Source organism: Morone saxatilis, unplaced genomic scaffold (assembly GCF_004916995.1).
Source record: "Morone saxatilis isolate NCDOM2014 unplaced genomic scaffold, NCSU_SB_2.0 Contig18, whole genome shotgun sequence".
In the NCBI taxonomy this organism is placed as follows: domain Eukaryota; kingdom Metazoa; phylum Chordata; class Actinopteri; family Moronidae; genus Morone; species Morone saxatilis.
The window spans coordinates 24,380,709-24,387,306 of NW_023339740.1; positions in this window are offsets into that span (position 1 = coordinate 24,380,709).

Here is a 6,598-nt window from a genome sequence, read left to right on the forward strand (position 1 = left end):
CACACACACAAACACACTCATTCAGACCTCCCACAGGCTTAAGAGTCACAACTAATTCAGCATTTGATTTGCTAATGAAACAAACGTCAGCGCCATCAGCTCTCTGACATGTGATTTTGTGTCTGCAGAGGGAAAGTATCAAACATTCTGCAGGTTATTTGTGTTAATACAATCTCTAAGAGCTTCCTGCTCCTCAGTGTGACAGTGGAAGAGGTTTGCACGCTCACAGATACTCTTTACATAATAAGGTGTTTTGAAAAAGGAGGATGAAATTCAATTGAGGGATTATCATCTTTCTATTTTCTGGTCTAATCCGCCCCGTTCCTCTCTGAGAGCTCTCTGAGCATCTGACAAAGAGGAATTTAGCAGAATGGGTCTGAATGGTTTATTGATGTTGAGGGTGCAGACACACAGGAATGAGTCAGTGTGGATAAACCGAACGTCAGCAAACTGTCTGTCAGTTCAGGTTTAAACTTTTCTGAACACACTCTGTCTGTTGTTAAGATGCTTGTCGCCTGGAGCTTCTTCTCCAGCTCCTTGACATTACAACCACCAGCACTAATGAACACAAATAAACTGGAGTCTCTGGTTGCCGTGGTGTCACTGCAGTCGCCGTTAGAAACATCTTGACAACCCCTTCCAGGACGAGTTTCCCTCAGTGAGAAATGTAGGCTGCCGTCAGAGGCTCGTGGGTGGAGAGACCAAGTGTTTTAGTCCATTAGAGTAAATGACGGTGGTGTGAAGACATTCAAAAACGAATGGAGACAGAGAAGAAAGAAGAAACTAATCAGAAGAGGTTTCAACCCCCTTTGTACTTGAATTTTCTTGTCACTCTATATAACATATTTCCAACCAATTATTCCACCCATATAAATATAGCTCAACTTACTCCATCGAGCACCTAAAAATATGTAGATGAACATATAAATATCTTCTTATTGTGTGTCCCAACATTCCTTAATCACTAGAAATTAGCAACAACATTGATTCATCATTACCATTCAAATTTTACACCTATAAATTTCACAATTAATTACTTGGTAATATAATAAATAATTTTAATATAAGAGGTATGATATTAGAATGATGTGTATAATCATTATATGTTATTAGAGGAGTATTGAATGATGTAAATTATAACACATTTAGTACACACCACATATTAAGTATTTAAATTGCTTTACTACTTCATGAATTATATTAAATAGTAAATTGTAACATATATATGTACATGAAATTATTAGTCTTTAAATAAAAATGTACATCCGATGGGTCTTTAAAGCTTAATTTATATATATTCTAAAAATTCTACAAATTAGATTCGGTATGAATATAATATTCTCAATTGATAAAGTTAACATTCTAAGTATTTTAGATTAATATACAAATTGTTCAGATACTCAACTATATAAACATAACCACAAAGAGAATATAATACTAATTGATAAAATTTAAGAGATTGATACAAACAGAATATTTTTTAGATCCAATATAAATTTTTTTATTTTAAAAATATGGTCAGAAGAAAAACAATATATAGATGCCACTATTAAAAGCATATAGAATAAAATTAACTAGTATAGAATAATTTAGTAGTATCCGATTCAATTTCTGGCTTATTAAATTAAAAATTTTAGTTGCAAGACAACATGTCAACACTTCCAATTATCTGTAAAATAAATCATCATAAAACCCTGTATCGCACATCTTCCAGTGATCATCAACATACCATCGTTCTGGTTGAACGCAAGGAAGCTCCGGTTTTGTTTGGTGTGGTGAAACACAATAAGAGGCGATTTCGGACATGGCTGAGCCTAACTGCAAACATGGTTACATTGAGATGGTAACAACTAACAATACACAATCATATCTGCAACAAAACAGCCAAGAACAAACCGTCCACAAATCAGACAAAACACATCTTCACTGATAAAACCCATGAGAAACGATCACGAGAGCAAAAAAAAACAGTAGTTATTTTCTAGTATTTAAAATAAAGAATTACGTACAGCTAGATATCAGGAAGTATAAACTTTCTACATCACAAATCAGAACTGCTATTCCATTAAATCTCATTTTTGGTTACATTAAAATATATTAGACATATGAATTAGAATACCCATATATTACATAGGTTGCGACAGAAGATAGAGTCGAGCGTAAAGATCATAGATTATATACCTTACTAAGTATATCTTTGTTGTATTGAATGTGGACCTGTGAAGAATAGATTGAAGACCTATATCAAAAAAACAATAAAAATATTATAGAAAACTAAGCAGAGAGCAACCATCACAATGCAATAAATGAGACACACAAAAACAGACAATGTCAAGAACCGCAATATTGCACACATATATATCACAACAAATATATAAACCCTGATATATAAGATGGCCAAAAAAAAAGGGCTAGCATAACACACAGAAAAATATACCAAAACTAATTAGAAATACATAAATAATATCTTGGATAGGCATAAATAGTAGACCATACAAACCGGAAACCGACCGAAAACACAACACAACAATAACATACAAGGTTGCAGTATACTCTGCAGTGAAGTTAATTTTTAGGCTGCAGGATAAATATATATGAACACCTGATTACTTTTTAATCTTATAAGATTACATCATGGATCAAAAGAACAATTTATTATGTGATAACTTTAGTAATGATGGGTCATAATTGTAGGCATTAATTAACAGTTGGATTTGGATAAATGAAAGATTATTTTTACACACACTAGTGATTAGAATAAACATGATACTTTTTAATATAGATTGTTTAATTTATGCTTTGGATATACAAAAGGTGAAGGAAAGATATATTATTGAGATGTAATTCTTCACAACACATAAGACACCAATACATAGAGTAAAATTAACTGATCAATACAATAAAATACAATACAGATTAGACCCAAACAAAATTGACCATCTCCACATAACCACAATATGAATCTTCCATTACACCATTAATAGAGACACACACACTTTAATACTTAATAATAAACACACATTATATGATACCCATAACATAGACAGACCCACCTGCAATACACGATCTACTCCCAACAGTTGTAGATAAGTCAATACTCAGATAGAAGTATGTGTTCAAGAGGTGATCATGATCAAGCATACATTCATTATATCTGACCAGACAGTACATTAAAAAATGGATATGGAGAAAATGTAGCAGGTGTTTGTGAATTGGCTCGCTCTGTTCCATTTGTATCTTAGAATTTAGATAATGGCCTTTAAATACTCAGATTATAAAAAAAAATATACAGTTGTAGGTCGTCGAAGCGTACGTACTGCTCTACATGTTCTCCGCCCTTCCTGCTTTTTTCTGTCTCGCCAGTCATTATATCCTTCAAGACTGTATACTGACTTCATCACCTCACCATAGAATATAACCGGCGAAATACAAAGCTATTCACGCCTTAAGGTGTTTCGTTGTCACTTTCCCCTTTCAAAAAAGGCCTCAGTCTCTCATTGTGTATTGAGACAGCTACACATAATAAAGAGCAGGTACAAGATTACCCAATTATCGTAACCGTAATCAATCAACAATTTTAACAACAGAGAACGCACATATTGTTAGACAGAGAAATTAGAAATTATAAATTATATTCATAGTTAATATTATTTTTCATTAGTGAATAATACCCTGAAAATAAGAACCGTTTTGTGTATTTGTTACCTTAAATGAGCTGTTTTTATCACACGCGGGCGCTTAGGTGGAGTTAACCGTTCATGCTTAATACCTACAGTAATAGCCCAGAAGGGTACAAAAACCAAAACGTTGGCTGAAAGATGCCACAATAAATTCACGAGCACAACTGGAATTTAAAGTCAATATCATCGTTTTTCTGCCTTAATTTAAATTAATGTTGAATGTAATTCTAGATCCAATCAAATGACAATTCTGCTGGAATTTTTCTGAAGTTCAATATAAACGTCTTGCAGGTACACAGAGGGAAAGGTGTTTGTAACTGTCGATTGTAATTCAACAAAATCCTCAAAAAGCGGTAAACAAAAAACAATAACAATTTAAAGTCAAGAATAGGGATCCCTACCTGTTGTAAAAACCGAGTGATACCCAGAGAATAAACGTATTTGTAGCTGTTTAAAAGAATGGAATAAACTATTCACAGACATCCTTATGTACCTATGACTCTTCATTAGATTATCCTGAGGTCATTTTTTTCAATCTTTTATAAACAACAGTAAATTAATGTTCACAAAAGAAATACTAACGATAAGCAAAATTTCAACGCAAAGCCCATATTAAAATACAACATATTAGAGGACATGACTATTAAAATTCACTGTTAATGTTAACTACCTTTGGTACTTCTTCAATTTATCATAGAATATTGAGTCTAACAAGCAGTCAGACAACATGATTGGGTGTTTTGGTAAATTCATAAAAAAATCCGAGAACCTTGTAGCAAAAAATAATATATACACAAATAATAAAAATATCTATAAAACAAAGGTCAATGTAGTAGTTGATCAAAATAAGAGTTAAAAACTAACAAAAAATAGCTGTACACATATTAAACTGATCAATGACAATCTGCTGTTTAAATTGTAGTATATGTTTACTCTTGTTCTACATACTCAACCAATGTGTTACTGAATATACGAAGATTCGTCTCTCTACTTTTAATGTTTTTGAGTGATCAGCTAGCTTTATCCAAATACATGGGATAAATAGATCCAGCCCATACATAAAAACACTGATTTTCAGGATTACAGACTCGATATCACAGACTCTTTTTATTATATTAAATTGCTCCCCTCATCTACCATCATCACTCAACACACACATAATTAATTTATTACACAGCCATTTACTTAATTTCTATAATAAAAAAAACAAAAAAAACCCAAAATAATGTAAGGACGATGACCAGGTTTACTGAAAAACTACAATCATATCCGAACTGTCTGACAAAGAATAGGTATTCAGCTTTAACTCATCCTGCATTTTATGCTCATTTACAACAAAACCCACCACACACACAACACACAACAAACACACTCATCCAGTATGCCAGTTAACTCCTTACAGACACCTTACAGTCTTTTTAAAGATCACTAAACCCTTATGTGTTTAGGCGATATCTCTGTATCCCTATGCTAAATGAAACAAGTCTAGTCCTCTCCTATCTTAAAAAGCAATCTCTATAGACCATTGTGTTGATAATATTGAATGTCTGCATGCCGCGGATTACGTATCATCCAATCTATCTCTTCTCTCTGTGCAGGTTATTTTTCTCTTGCTGTTTATCCATTAATGACATTAATACTCTCAAGCAGCCTTGACCTGCTCTCAGTGTATCACGCACAAGCTAGGTAACCAAGCGAAAAAGAGGTTTGACACATCTTGCCTCACCTCCGAGATAGCCTTTCTCCTTTGGTACATAATACTTTGAACCACAAAGCACATCGGCTCGTCTAGCTTTCTCCGTCACATCGAGCAAAGGTCGAGGATTTGTTTATAATCACTTATTGGAGGAGTTCCATCAAATATCCTTTCTATGTTATTCTTGGTCTAAGTTCCGCTACCGTTCCCACTTCCATGAACTTCTCTGGAGAGCAATACTGCACTAAAGTGAGTGAGGAGTTCTGCTAAGCAGCAATCGAGATACCTAAGATTAGAATTATGATATGCTGTATGAAAGGAGGTGCTAAGACACTCTAGGTCATCTGAAGTCAGTGTTGGATTTAATACCTCTTCACCCCCTCGTAACTTCTTCAGGCATAGCTGTCGGTGTCAGTTCAGGATGTTATTATTTAATTACATTTTTCGCGAACACTTTACTCTGGTCTTGTTTTGTATTATGTATTGCTGATGTGCCACTGAGAACGCTTCCTCTCTGCATACAACAGCTGTCCCATATCGACAACTTGCACAAAACCACCAGATCAATACTCACACCTATGATGTAATTTACTACAAAAATAAACTCCACGACAGTCACATACTGGATTAGCCAGTACGCGATGATACGTATCAGCAGTTCCGCCGATTAGAAAACAGAGTTCTCGTATCTAACCTCCTTACTCTCTATGTGCTCGAAGGGTATTTTCCACTCAGTTGAGAAATGTTTTAGACATTTGCTGCACAGTGTCAGAGGCTTCTATGCTTGCGTGATTGATGAGTAACGCAAGTGGGATTTTTTACATAGTATCCCAATTTCGATGTGTAATATGAAATCATTGAATGGTCGTGGAAGTATCACATTACCAATAGAACAGAGTGGTTGACAGATCAGGAGAAAAAGAAACTTAACTATCAGAGTAGAAAACCTAGGTTTCTATACGATAGGACACTAGCCAGGTTAAACCAACCCATTCGACGCATTTCTGGTTTTCTGGTTTTTCTATGGTCAACCACGTATCAAACACAATCATTACCCCTTACAAGTTTGTTTTTTACTAGATTTAACAGATTTTCAAATACCATTGGCATCCTTATTTTAAAATAGAGTGTTTTATAATATATTTTTTCGTGGACTAATCCGCCACTTAAATAAATTCATACTCTTACTGTTTTATACTGTCATTATACTGTTTTTTCTCTA